General features: G+C 40.5%; 1 protein-coding gene across 9 annotated transcripts in view; it reads right to left on the reverse strand.

Annotated features, from left to right (window-relative positions):
* Positions 1 to 11206, reverse strand: part of sgip1a (SH3GL interacting endocytic adaptor 1a) — an 84966-nt gene extending 73760 nt beyond the window's left edge. For 2 of the 9 annotated variants that reach the window (XM_080291684.1, XM_080291689.1), the window contains exon 1: positions 7782 to 11204. The gene's annotated coding sequence lies outside the window, so the exon portion shown is untranslated. Of the gene's footprint in view, positions 1 to 7781 lie in introns of all 9 variants that reach the window. The other 7 variants (XM_080291688.1, XM_080291685.1, XM_080291687.1 and 4 more) reach the window with 5 other exon arrangements.
* Positions 11207 to 11458: the final 252 nt, after the last annotated feature.

Consider the following 11458-nt stretch of genomic DNA (forward strand, 5'->3'; position numbering starts at 1 on the left):
CCCAGACCTAAATAAACACAGAGCAAACTTGCTGTACGATCAGCTTATATCTATAAACAGTGGAGCGGTTTAAATTAGGCCACTCCCAAGAGTACCGTACTTTGCTTGGACAGCCAGGCTGAGATGACAGAATGGAGCCAGATGAACTCACTGAAGGGGGTTTCAAAGGACTATTTCACACAACGGCAGAAATAGCACAGATGCGACTTCTATACTGTCCGACTCTTTGGATAATTTAAACAGACTACATCTTTAACTTGCATTACATTTATTTGGAGGCTTTGGCTCTACGTAAGAGATCCGCATCCTTCATAAAGGAGACTTTGAGCTAAAAACTCACACGAATGAAATCCACAGTTTAATACATACTTACAGTTGGGGAAAAAGACAGAATTTGCCTACGCTTGCTTACTGGCTCGCTCTATTTTGGTGTGACACCCACAAGGATGCGTCGAATATAGGTTTTGTGTGTTTTTCTGTGTGTGTGTGTAGAATCTGTGATGTGCTGATAGGAGCCAGGATGGGCCTCCCAATGACGCATTTAACTGGAGCTATAATTTATGAAGCATCTTAAAATAGTAGTTAAAAAAAGAACTTCTGGATCTTACAACGCTTCAGAGGGAGAAGAATTAACTTACTTCCTAACTTAGGACAACGACAAAGTCACAAACTCACAAACCCAGTAATCAAAGTAACATTCCTGCTCAACAAAGCACAAACCAGGTTCTCCACAGTCACTTCAGTTCTCTAGTCCCTGGAAAAAAAGGTGATCGATATCACCGTATGAGTCATCAACTAAATACTTGTAAGGTGGAGTCTGCCTGTGGGTGGCTGGGTAATCCCATTTAGTCATTCTCAGCAACATTTTACAGTAGTTTCATTAGATGAACAATACTAGGGTACCTCACTAATCCAAGACTCACTCGGGAAACTTAAGACAATATTTACAAAATGTATGTGCACAGAGAGAGAGCTTACTGTATGTTGCAGTCATTAATAACCATTTCATCTACTGTCATGGACCGAGAGGAGGGCCGGAAATAAATACAGAGAAGAGCAACAAAGGAGAGTTGGTGATAACTGCTGTACCTGCTATAAAAGCTTCCAAACACATGACAACTGGTCAAAAACCAAAGATAACACATGCCAAACAACTCCACATGTCAAAAAGTCTGATGTAGGGCTGGGTATCGTCACTGATTTCTAGAATCGATTCGATTTCGACAGTAAACGATTTTTAGACAGTAAACTGTTCTTGAAGTAGAGAGAGAGAGAGAGCTGTGCATGAAGCGTGATCATGTGTTATCATGGTAGAAGCGAAACAGCAAAGGTCAGAGGGAATTCATGACGAGGTTTATGTGAAGCGTAGTTTGGATCTTCTTTTGCTGCTGGTTCAGTCAATATTGTTTGGAGAGATCAAACCTGCAGCTTCAGAATCAGCACAAAAAGGGCGTAAACACAAAGCGCCCACCGACGCCTCAAAATCAGCGAGCTGTCGGCTTTCAGCCCCGACCGTGTCCGTGGCGTCGGGTGAGGAAGGCGACATCTCACTGATTCTGATGCGTCGGCGGGTCCGCGCTTTGTGTTTACGTCTTTGTGCAGAATCCGTGTTCCTGCTCTCATTTACTGTTTTAGCTGTTTGGTGGTTGTTGAAATTTTGTGAGCTTTAACCTGAGATTCTGGCGATTCGGGCAAAATAAATTTATATTAAATGGTAAATGGCCTGTATTTGTATAGCACTTTACTAGTCCCTATGGACCCCAAAGCGCTTTACACATTCAGTCATCCACCCATTCACACACTGGTGATGGCAGCTACATTGTAGCCACAGCCGCCCTGGGGCGCACTGACAGAGGCGAGGCTGCCGGACAGGGGCGCCACCGGGCCCTCTGACCACCACCACCGGCAACCTTCCGATTACAAGGCGAACTCCCGACTCTTGAGCCACGATCTTTACCCAATTTTTTTTTTAAAAATCGATTCAGGATTTTAATGAATCAATATCACGTTATTCAAGCTAGAATCAAAACCCACCCCCAGTCTGATGGCAAGAAAGCTAGTACTCTAGCCAACACTAGCATTTCCTAGCTCCTTCTACTCTGCTGAGGATAAATAATTTACTGTTTACTTTATCTGTACCAAATACAACTATGGGACAGCAGTTATTGAGCTTGGCTATTCCCAGTTCACGCTGAACTGGCTGTTATACCAATTCCCACTATAGGTTTTAATAAATGTACGCTGACAGTGGATTGCAGCAGCTCGTGGTATACATGCTGCACCAGAGCTGCTGCCTCAGCTTCGTGTCCTGATGCTGCTGGTTGGTTCTGAACGTCCTGATGTTGCTGACAGACACTTTCTTTTTATTGATCCGTCTATTCTGTGCTCCTGAGGAGGCAAAAAGAAACTCAGACATAATAATATCAGCCCCTGTAGTCTTTGCCTCCCTTTGGTTGCCATGGCTACAGAATTCGCCACAACAGCAAGCTGAAAATGTTGAACCACGAACGCCGAGCGCAGTCTCGTACGGCTGTGCCTGCTCGACAGGGCAAAGACCCGGGACACTCTTGGTGATCTTAACGTTTGCTATCACGTTGCCTTTGAAGACGATGGATGCAGATGCTTGCTGTCAAAGCATTTTTACAAGATTCCTTCTGTGACATTTGACAGCAGCGCTGTGCCAGCCTGCAATGTGTCATCCTGTGTTCAAGCGCAGCAAAAGTTGCTCCAATATCTCGACTCCTTTCCACGACTGAAAGTGACACACCACAAGGGAGGCGAGTCTACTTATCTATATATAAATACACATCACATACTTGCGTCTGCCGTTACACTGGCATACAAAGGCGCATACATAGCTCTGTGTTACTTATCTCCGACTTGTTTCACAGAAGCTCCTGTGTGTCAAAAAATAAAGCACACTCTTCTTCCTCACAGAAAGCCACAGCTCACCCACGCACACACAGCTCACCCAAACTCCTCACTTCCAGTAAATTCTCTACCTTTAAACTCTCAGAGGATCCTGGGGACATTTTGTGCCATTCCTTTTTTAATTTTCATCCTATTTTGGCTGTGCTGAATGAATAGCTCATATTTACTAGAAGATTTAAAAAAAAATTTTATTTGTCTCAGCTCCTTAGAATATCTAAAAATGGCTAAGCTACGCAAAACCGCCACATTTCAGGCCAAAAAATGACCACATTTATGTTGACATCAACTAATGCATTCCTTTATGTTAAAATTTTATTTTGGATTACTGTCCACCAGGTGGCGCTACTTTTTACCATTCAAAGCAAGCAGCAAAATGTCACACTTTTTCTGTTTTCTGCAAGGGAAATGATAAGTGTGCCATTATTGATGTTAGATAATGGTGTGTGTGTTTGAGCGTGTATTCATATCTCTGCGGGGACCAAAATACCACCTTCAAGCCTCATCATCAAACTTAAGGGCAGTGTGACTTTTGCACAGATAGAAAGAGACGAGCTGGCAGCACCATATGGGAACCTTGATTGCAAAGACAGCAGTCTGTCCATTTGCTCCACGTAGAGCTACATAAACATACAGACCTTTATATGGTTAAAATATGATTAAAGATATTTAATAGTTGCATTTACTCTGAAGTAGTTTTAAAAGACAGTCATTTAAAATGGGAAAAAATATTACATCATAGTATTTTTACAGCAGTTTTTGCGAAGCTGCCATTTTTTGTCCTTGGGATCACGAGTGTCAGGTTTTGTTTTCTTTTAATCTGACATTACAAAAAAAATAAAAACACATGTTGCTGCCAATCATTGACTCATCTAAGGCCCAATAAAAACAATCAAATATTCCTCGAAATGTATTTTATGGAAATTGTTTTTGCTTTTTCAATAGAAAACAGTGGAATTATGTAAACATACTGGGCTTTAAAGGGTGAAATCGCAAAAATTATACTTAATATTTGAAATTATTTTTCAGGCTGAAGTAGTTTTAAAACATTGAGTATTTTAAAGTTTAAAAAAAAGTTGCTATATAATAATTTTACCGCATTTGTTGGCAAGGTGGCATTTTTTGTCCTTCGGTAAAAAGAGTCAGGATTTTAAGGATCATCTAATGGTTAACTGAGCAGCATCAGTGGTGCTCACAGAACAACTACCACTATATATATAACACCTTCAATTTCACACAGGAAAAATAAGTCTGTACTTAAACCATGTGTATATATCGATGACAATAAATAAACTCTGGTATCAGCTTAGGTCCCAAAATAGATAATAATGTAATAATGGATTGCATTTATATAGCGCTTTTCGGGGCCCTCAAAGCGCTTTACAATTCCACTATTCATTCACTCTCACATTCACACACTGGTGGAGGCAGCTACAGTTGTAGCCACAGCTGCCCTGGGGCAGACTGACAGAGGCGAGGCTGCCATATCGCGCCATCGGCCCCTCTGGCCAACACCAGTAGGCGGTAGGTGAAGCGTCTTGCCCAAGGACACAACGACCGAGACTGTCCGAGCCGGGGCTCGACCCGGCAACCTTCCGATTACAAGACGAACTGCCAACTCTTGAGCCACGATCGCCCGTGATATGCAATCCCAAGACAGTCTCCCCTTTTCCTTCAGTTTTTTTCTAACAAGTTTCAGCTGGACAGGAGAGTCCAAAACTCTGCAACACAGAACATTTCCACTCATCAGGCTAAAGAAAAACAATCGAGCAGGATGAGGGATCACTGCTCATAAACACTGACTGACTGGCTCCCTCATCCCATTCGGAAAACCCCCTAAATAACTCCAGCCAGAAACAAATGTACAGATAAATAATAATGCAACTGAAGGGATGGTGGGCAAGCCATGCAGAAAACATACCGACAGCCAAACTGAGTGAAAGAAGACTCTACAGTACAACATAAGGCTTCCCCCTATGGCTAAGACAGCATGAATGACTCACTCCTCCTCCAGCAGTAACACCACCACCACTCTCTGCATTTAATCATGCAAGCGTCAAGCTCAGGATATATTTTAATGTATCCTCAGCAATGTTTCAGAGGGAATAATACACAAAAACAGATTTAGTTACTAGTTCAACGTCACTCAAAGGTCGTCGTCTTATGCAGGTGCTACCAATTTATCTGCACACGCCTTTTTTAATGATTCCTTTAATTAATTTTTGAGAGGGAAAATAAAATGAATACATTTACTGAATTTTGCACATGACAAGAAGCCCCTGGAAAACTAGTTTCTGACAGAACAAATAAAGATTATCAGTTTGTAATGCTGCGTGTGTCCATCCCCTATATTGTGAAACATGGACACAGTATTGCCTTCGTGGTCAGAGCCCAGATTCCACTGTCTAATAATATTTGTGCATTTAAGGGTTTCCACAGAACAACACAGGAAACGGGGATCAGAAAGTTTCCCAGTCTGAATTTCCCAGGCAAAGAACACCCAAAACCCAAAACCTCATTCATTATCCTCAAACTTGGCAACCCCTTCTCTCCCCCACAGTGTTTCCCACATATCAATAACCTCTACGTGAACTCACTCGACTTCCAACACTCACATGTGCAGCAGGGCTCTGGCTGTCTCAACATGATACCCCCAAACTTGGAGCTGTACCTACAACAAAGCCCCTTCACTATCAGGTCTCGCCGCTTGGCAGCCACCATGGTCGTGCCTCTGGGCAGTTCTTTTGATGACTATACACACAAACATAAGTTTAATGTCAACGGTGAATAAGAAATAAAAACTGCATGTAAAGAAGCAGCATACAAGACGTTTCAAAGAGTTCATGTTTGTTACCCATCCTGATCTAAATTACAGCCTAGTTATGACAAATGTGTCGGGCTACACAACATACCGACTTCATTACCATCACCGAGACACTACAGAGATGCATGCCACTACACATCTGAAGCAGTCATGACCTATTTTCACATGTGTCAAAGTAACAACACAGTTGCCAGTTCAACTGTTTCACTGGCTCATTTGGGGGAAGGGACAACTTTTTTCTTTGCTATAACAAAATTCTGTAACAGGTTTCTATTCAGGATTTTTGAAGTGCCTCGTGTCCCCTCCTGTGAGGTCTACACGTTTTTGTTTCAAGGCCAAGTCTTAATTTGAATAAATATGCTTCAACACTTTCTCTCAGAGGATCTGACTTAACTGCTACTTTCTCACACGTGTTTACGCTGGTGCCACCGCTGATACAGGACGGAAGTGACAGAATATGAGCCAGCCCTCCGCCTCAGGTAGCTGTGTGAGAATCATCACATGCAGCAACACCAGTTTTAAATGACAAACTGAAAAAATGCACGTTGAACGGACACGGATTCCATCACATGACGTACAGGCTGGCCTTTTGTATTTTGATTCAACTACCCGCCCCCCTCCGTAGGCATAAACACCGCAGTTCTTACAAAACATACTCCATCAGATTTTCCTGTAAATTTCCCTAACAAATGCTGAGCCAAACCTCACGATGCATTGAGCTCAGTCAACATCGACATGAATGAATCGACTGCAGTACGCTAATGGCAAAACACAATTACTCAACCATTTAATCAAAAGTCACCATTTCCCTTCTCCGGCTCTCCCACAGCATGAGCTGGATTGGAACATTGTGTAATGAACGTGAACTAGCTGCTATTGTCTCCATTGTGCTGCTCCAAAACGCTGACAGGGGAGCGCTGAACTCAAGACCCTTGGTGACTAATGTCTGCAACTGAGCCAGTCCAGACTACAGAGGCTTGCATACCCAAAGGCACTCTTTTCATAAAAGCATTGGTGAATATCAGGGACAAAAGACTGTGTATTTGAAATTTACTGCTGGAAAGAAGGTCCCAAGTGTTTTAATCACCGACAAATACACTTCTATCTTTCTGGTTTCACAACTAAGATGGGTCAAAGAGGTCAACGGCAAACATTCATACTCAAATAAAACAAGAATCTTTAAGGACCACAGTTAATCAGCTGAGTTTTAAAATGTAAAGGCCTTGGGCAAAAACATACTCTGGTACAACACTTTATAGGTAAAAAAAAGAATGGTAAAATGCACCGCAATGCTGATTTAATGTGCACGCATCATTCATGTGAACTTGCACAGCTATAACTCACGAGATTAGTTTCTGTCCCTGAGATTTGGGAGTTTTTTCCAATTCCCTGATGTGGTTCCTGTTACTAAAAAAACAAAAAAGGTTTCAGTTACATTTCTAGTACGCAAGATGTTCTTTACAGGACCTCAATGAATACAAGTGGATCAATAATATTAATAAGTGTTGGTAAATAGTACCTGAGTCATAGTTACTTTATTTTAAACCCTATGGTATTCTATGTAAAACCAGTTCAGTTATGTTACTTCTGGCCTGTTGCTGGAGTCTCCTACTTTCCCAAGTCAAGTAACATTGCCATGTTTTAATGTTCTTAACAATCTAAAGTCAATTTGAGTACGGACCTGTGCTACGTCAAAGGCATGGCTACTGAGTTATACATAACGGAGGAAATGGCTCTGTATAAGTGCCGAGCACCAGCCCACCTTTAAAGTAGTGCTACATGTTTTTGGACTAAGCTAGCTTAGTATATGTCATGATTCATTTAGCTTTACTATATCGTTTTAGCGAGCAACAGTAGGTAAAGCCCTGCACACCACTTGAAAAGCGCGACACACACATTAAACTAATGAGTTTGCGTTTAGTACTATTGCTTCACCTGTAGCTGACAGTTAGAAGCATCACAGTAAGCTTTACTTTTGACTCGCTTGTTAACTTTTACCCTTTTTTCCCCTTAAAATTACAATACTTACGGCAGTTTGGAAAGTTTTGGAGATTGTTCTTCTTAAAGCTTTTCTGATGGGGTAAAACCAAACAAACTCTTTCTCCTGTTCAACAGGGAAAACTAAGGCGGGTTAGCCACTCAAACACTCAAACGTTGTTAATTACCGTCAGGCAAGACATGGCTGCCGGAAGTGACATATTACCTTGCTTGTTACTGGAACCAATGGAATAAATAAATATAGTTTAAAATAAATAAATAAATAAAAATAATGAACAAATAAATAAGTGGAATAAAATATAATAAAATTGGAGTAACGTTCGTAATGCACGTGACAGGCGATAACAAGCAAAGTCGCTAAATGACCTACCGCTACTTTTCTTTTCTTTTTTCTCTTCTTTTTTCTTTCTTTTTCCTTTCTTTTCTGTTTTTTTCTCTCTTTCTTTTCTCTTTTTTTCTTCTTCTTTTTTCTTTCTTTTTTTCTTTCTTTCTGTTTTTTTCTCTCTTTCTTTTCTCTTTTCTTCTTTTTCTTTTTTCTCTTCTCTTTTTCTTCTTTTCTTCTCTCTTTCTTTTTATTCTTTTTTTTCTTTTTCTTTCCCTTCTCTCTTCTTTTCTTTCTTCTTTTTTTCTTCTTTTTTTCTTTCTTTTTCTACCTACCGCTACCAGACTCTTCCATTCAACAGGTGTGCTTGTTTCCACCTGTTAGGTGCTTTATGCAATTTGGAATTTGTATTATTTATTATTATAGCTAATCGAGACGCAATTACGTGGGTGAAGTCATACATACATACTGAACTGTAAACATTTATAAAATATTAGCAGGCAGAAATATTTTCATATATTTGTACCCCCAAATGGTTGTCACTTCCGGTTAGAAGTCTGGCTAACGTACAAGAAGAAGCGAATTTTTTTTTTTTTTTTTTGTAGTTAATACATTTTACATGTTGTTATTACTGTCTTCAAAACAGCAGTAAGTGTCAAATGACCTACTCTATGGGAGTTATGGGTTCCATATTTAAAAAATGCTGTGTAATCGATATTTAACCTCTCAAACGCTGAAAAGAAGATTATGCTAAGCAGCCTCGGATGTAGTCTGCCAATCTTCTAAAAGAGATGACTGGTCTTGGTGTCCGCTTACGGACTTCAGCAATGTACACTCATGAGATAAATAAAGTGTATTCAGATATTACATATGCGAGTAACACGTTTTCCTGTTTATTTTCATTTTTCACACCCATCATTTCTCAGAATTTGTATTCAGATACCACGCGTGAAACACCTGGAGGTCCTGTTTCACTCGGTCGTCTAATCCATATCTGTCCATCAGCTGCTGCAGCAGCCTCCCCACACACCCAAACTATTGGTTAATATTTAATCAAACCCGTCCAGGAAAGTAATTTCCTCCAACAAATCACAATATTTTGTCACGCAGTCTGATGGTGTTGCATAACAAGAAAGTCTTTTCCCTGTTCGGTCACATTTTTTTATTATTTAACAACACCGAGTCTAGTTTGGCCCGAGCATGCAAACCACACCTGATCGTTGAGCCTCTTCTTTAGTCGTATACAGAAAAGCCTGTTATTTTTCAAAGCATTAATATAGCATTCTGGTAACAGTGCCTTTGTCGCTACAGGTTTAACTTATCTTTTAGATGAACATTTGAGCCTAAAGGCAATGGCTTTGTGTGTGTGTGTGTGTGTGTGTGTGTGTGTGTGTGTGTGTGTGTGTGTGTGTGTGTGTGTGTGTGTGTGTGTGTGTGTGTGTGTGTGTGTGTTCCATCTGCAGTTCTTGGTCACAGCTAGACTAAATGTGGCATTATTCAGTGTAGCAAACATAACATGTACATTTAGATTGTAGTCATTCAGTCGCTTTAAAATGTGTGCACAATTAGACCTGACCTGAAACTTAGTTTGATACACTAGTTCTGCAATACATCCTTCAGTTAATTATCTATTTATTTTTTATTAAACATAAAATAAATTATATAAAAAAACCCTCAGTATTCAAAGACTTAGACTAAGAAGATTAAGTCATTTTTGAACACGAGGAGCTTGAGGCTAAGACCTTTTTTCCCTCTAAAAAAATAAACAGCTGATTATTAGAATTGTTGTTCCCAAATAAACCGTCAGTCATCTTAAACAACTTTCTTAAAGAAAAGAAAAAAAAACTAAAAATAAACAAGAGGTTACTAACTTTACTAGGATTTACTCAGTTAAACAAATGCTAAATATTATAGAGTACTATACAAAAGTCTTCAGCCACTCCAGTAGTCCAGGCCTTTCAAAGTTATTTGGCTGCCTTTTCACTCATTTTCAGTCCGGTTCTTGTTACCAAACCATTTTTAAGCCACTTAACACAAACACAAACCTATGATTAAGTCAAGCATACAAAGGTCCCTATAACTCAAGGGATGAGCCAGTGCTTTGTCTACACATAACAGACAACTTGGCAAAGGACCAATTTTAAATAGTATTTTTAGTTTGTCACCAGCAGGTCTGACAGGCATAAAATAGTATTTTTGCTCCATGATAGTTATCCCCAGTTGTGCAGCGTGTCTTAAAAAATGAGGAAACAGGCAGGCCTAAGAAAAAACAAAACAAATGAGAAACACTATCTACAGCAGATGAATAGTATGTGAAAGTCATGCCCTTAAGAAACAGAAAACAAATCCAGCAACGCCCTGACACAGGACCCGAGGGATGCATCTGACCCTTCAGCTGGACCAAAGTCTTATCAGAAAGTGTCTCAGTGGAAGAGTGGCAGTCAAGCAGCTATTCTCAAATAAGGGAAACTGGAAGAACTTCTCTCACAGACTGATTTAGCTCCACTGCCACAAGGACAGATATCGGCACTTATCACATCACAACCTCAATACTACAATATAGCTGATAGAGAAGCAAAATAATAGTAATGATGATATTAATGATAATATAATCATTTCAACTGCTAGAACAAACGAAACTCCCAAATATGAGATGAATGACAAAGTTCTCCTTTGCCGTGATCTGATGGGAGACCACCGTCAGAGCAGGTGACCCGACCAGGCTGAATCAACTGATCAGGAAGTCCGGATCTGTGATTGGCTGCATAGTGAAGAAGAAAGGGTCCGTTTGAATGACGCTCTTCAGTTGTGAATAGGAGTTATGCATCCAAGTGTTTGTATCTGCTGTCTGACGCGTTGCCTGCATTTGACTGTGCTGATGTTATCCAACAGAGGAATGTCTGGAGAACGTGTCTCCTTATTCAACTCCAGTGCAGTTGCCGTGGCAACCTGATCGACACAATGGCTTGGTGGACCCTGCGATATAATACAAGAGAAAAAACCCGTGTCAAAGTCCCAGTTCAGTGCGTCTCCTGTCTGGATGGCTTTCTCTCGCACGCTTCCTGCCTTATCCTCACTCTGCTCATTCACGTGCGCACACTTGTGCAGCACTCACCATAATCACTTAGTGAAGGATGCAAAAGGACAGTTTAATCACAGCAAAGTAGCTCAAACGCAGTGAAAAAATACATGTAAGTGAAAGAGGGAGACTACCATGTTTTGAATTGTCTAATTCATGTGGTTAAATCGTGGTTCAAGCCTCTTTTTTTCTTTCTTTAAGTGTTCTTTTGGGTTTGAGTTCATCTTTTCTTTGTTTTACTCAGAATCCCCGAAGCTGAGACTCACCCTTCTGAAGAATACACACCAATCTTCATTTCCTGTCCACC

The sequence above is a fragment of the Astatotilapia calliptera genome, chromosome 17 (assembly GCF_964374335.1).
Source record: "Astatotilapia calliptera chromosome 17, fAstCal68.1, whole genome shotgun sequence".
Taxonomy (NCBI): domain Eukaryota; kingdom Metazoa; phylum Chordata; class Actinopteri; order Cichliformes; family Cichlidae; genus Astatotilapia; species Astatotilapia calliptera.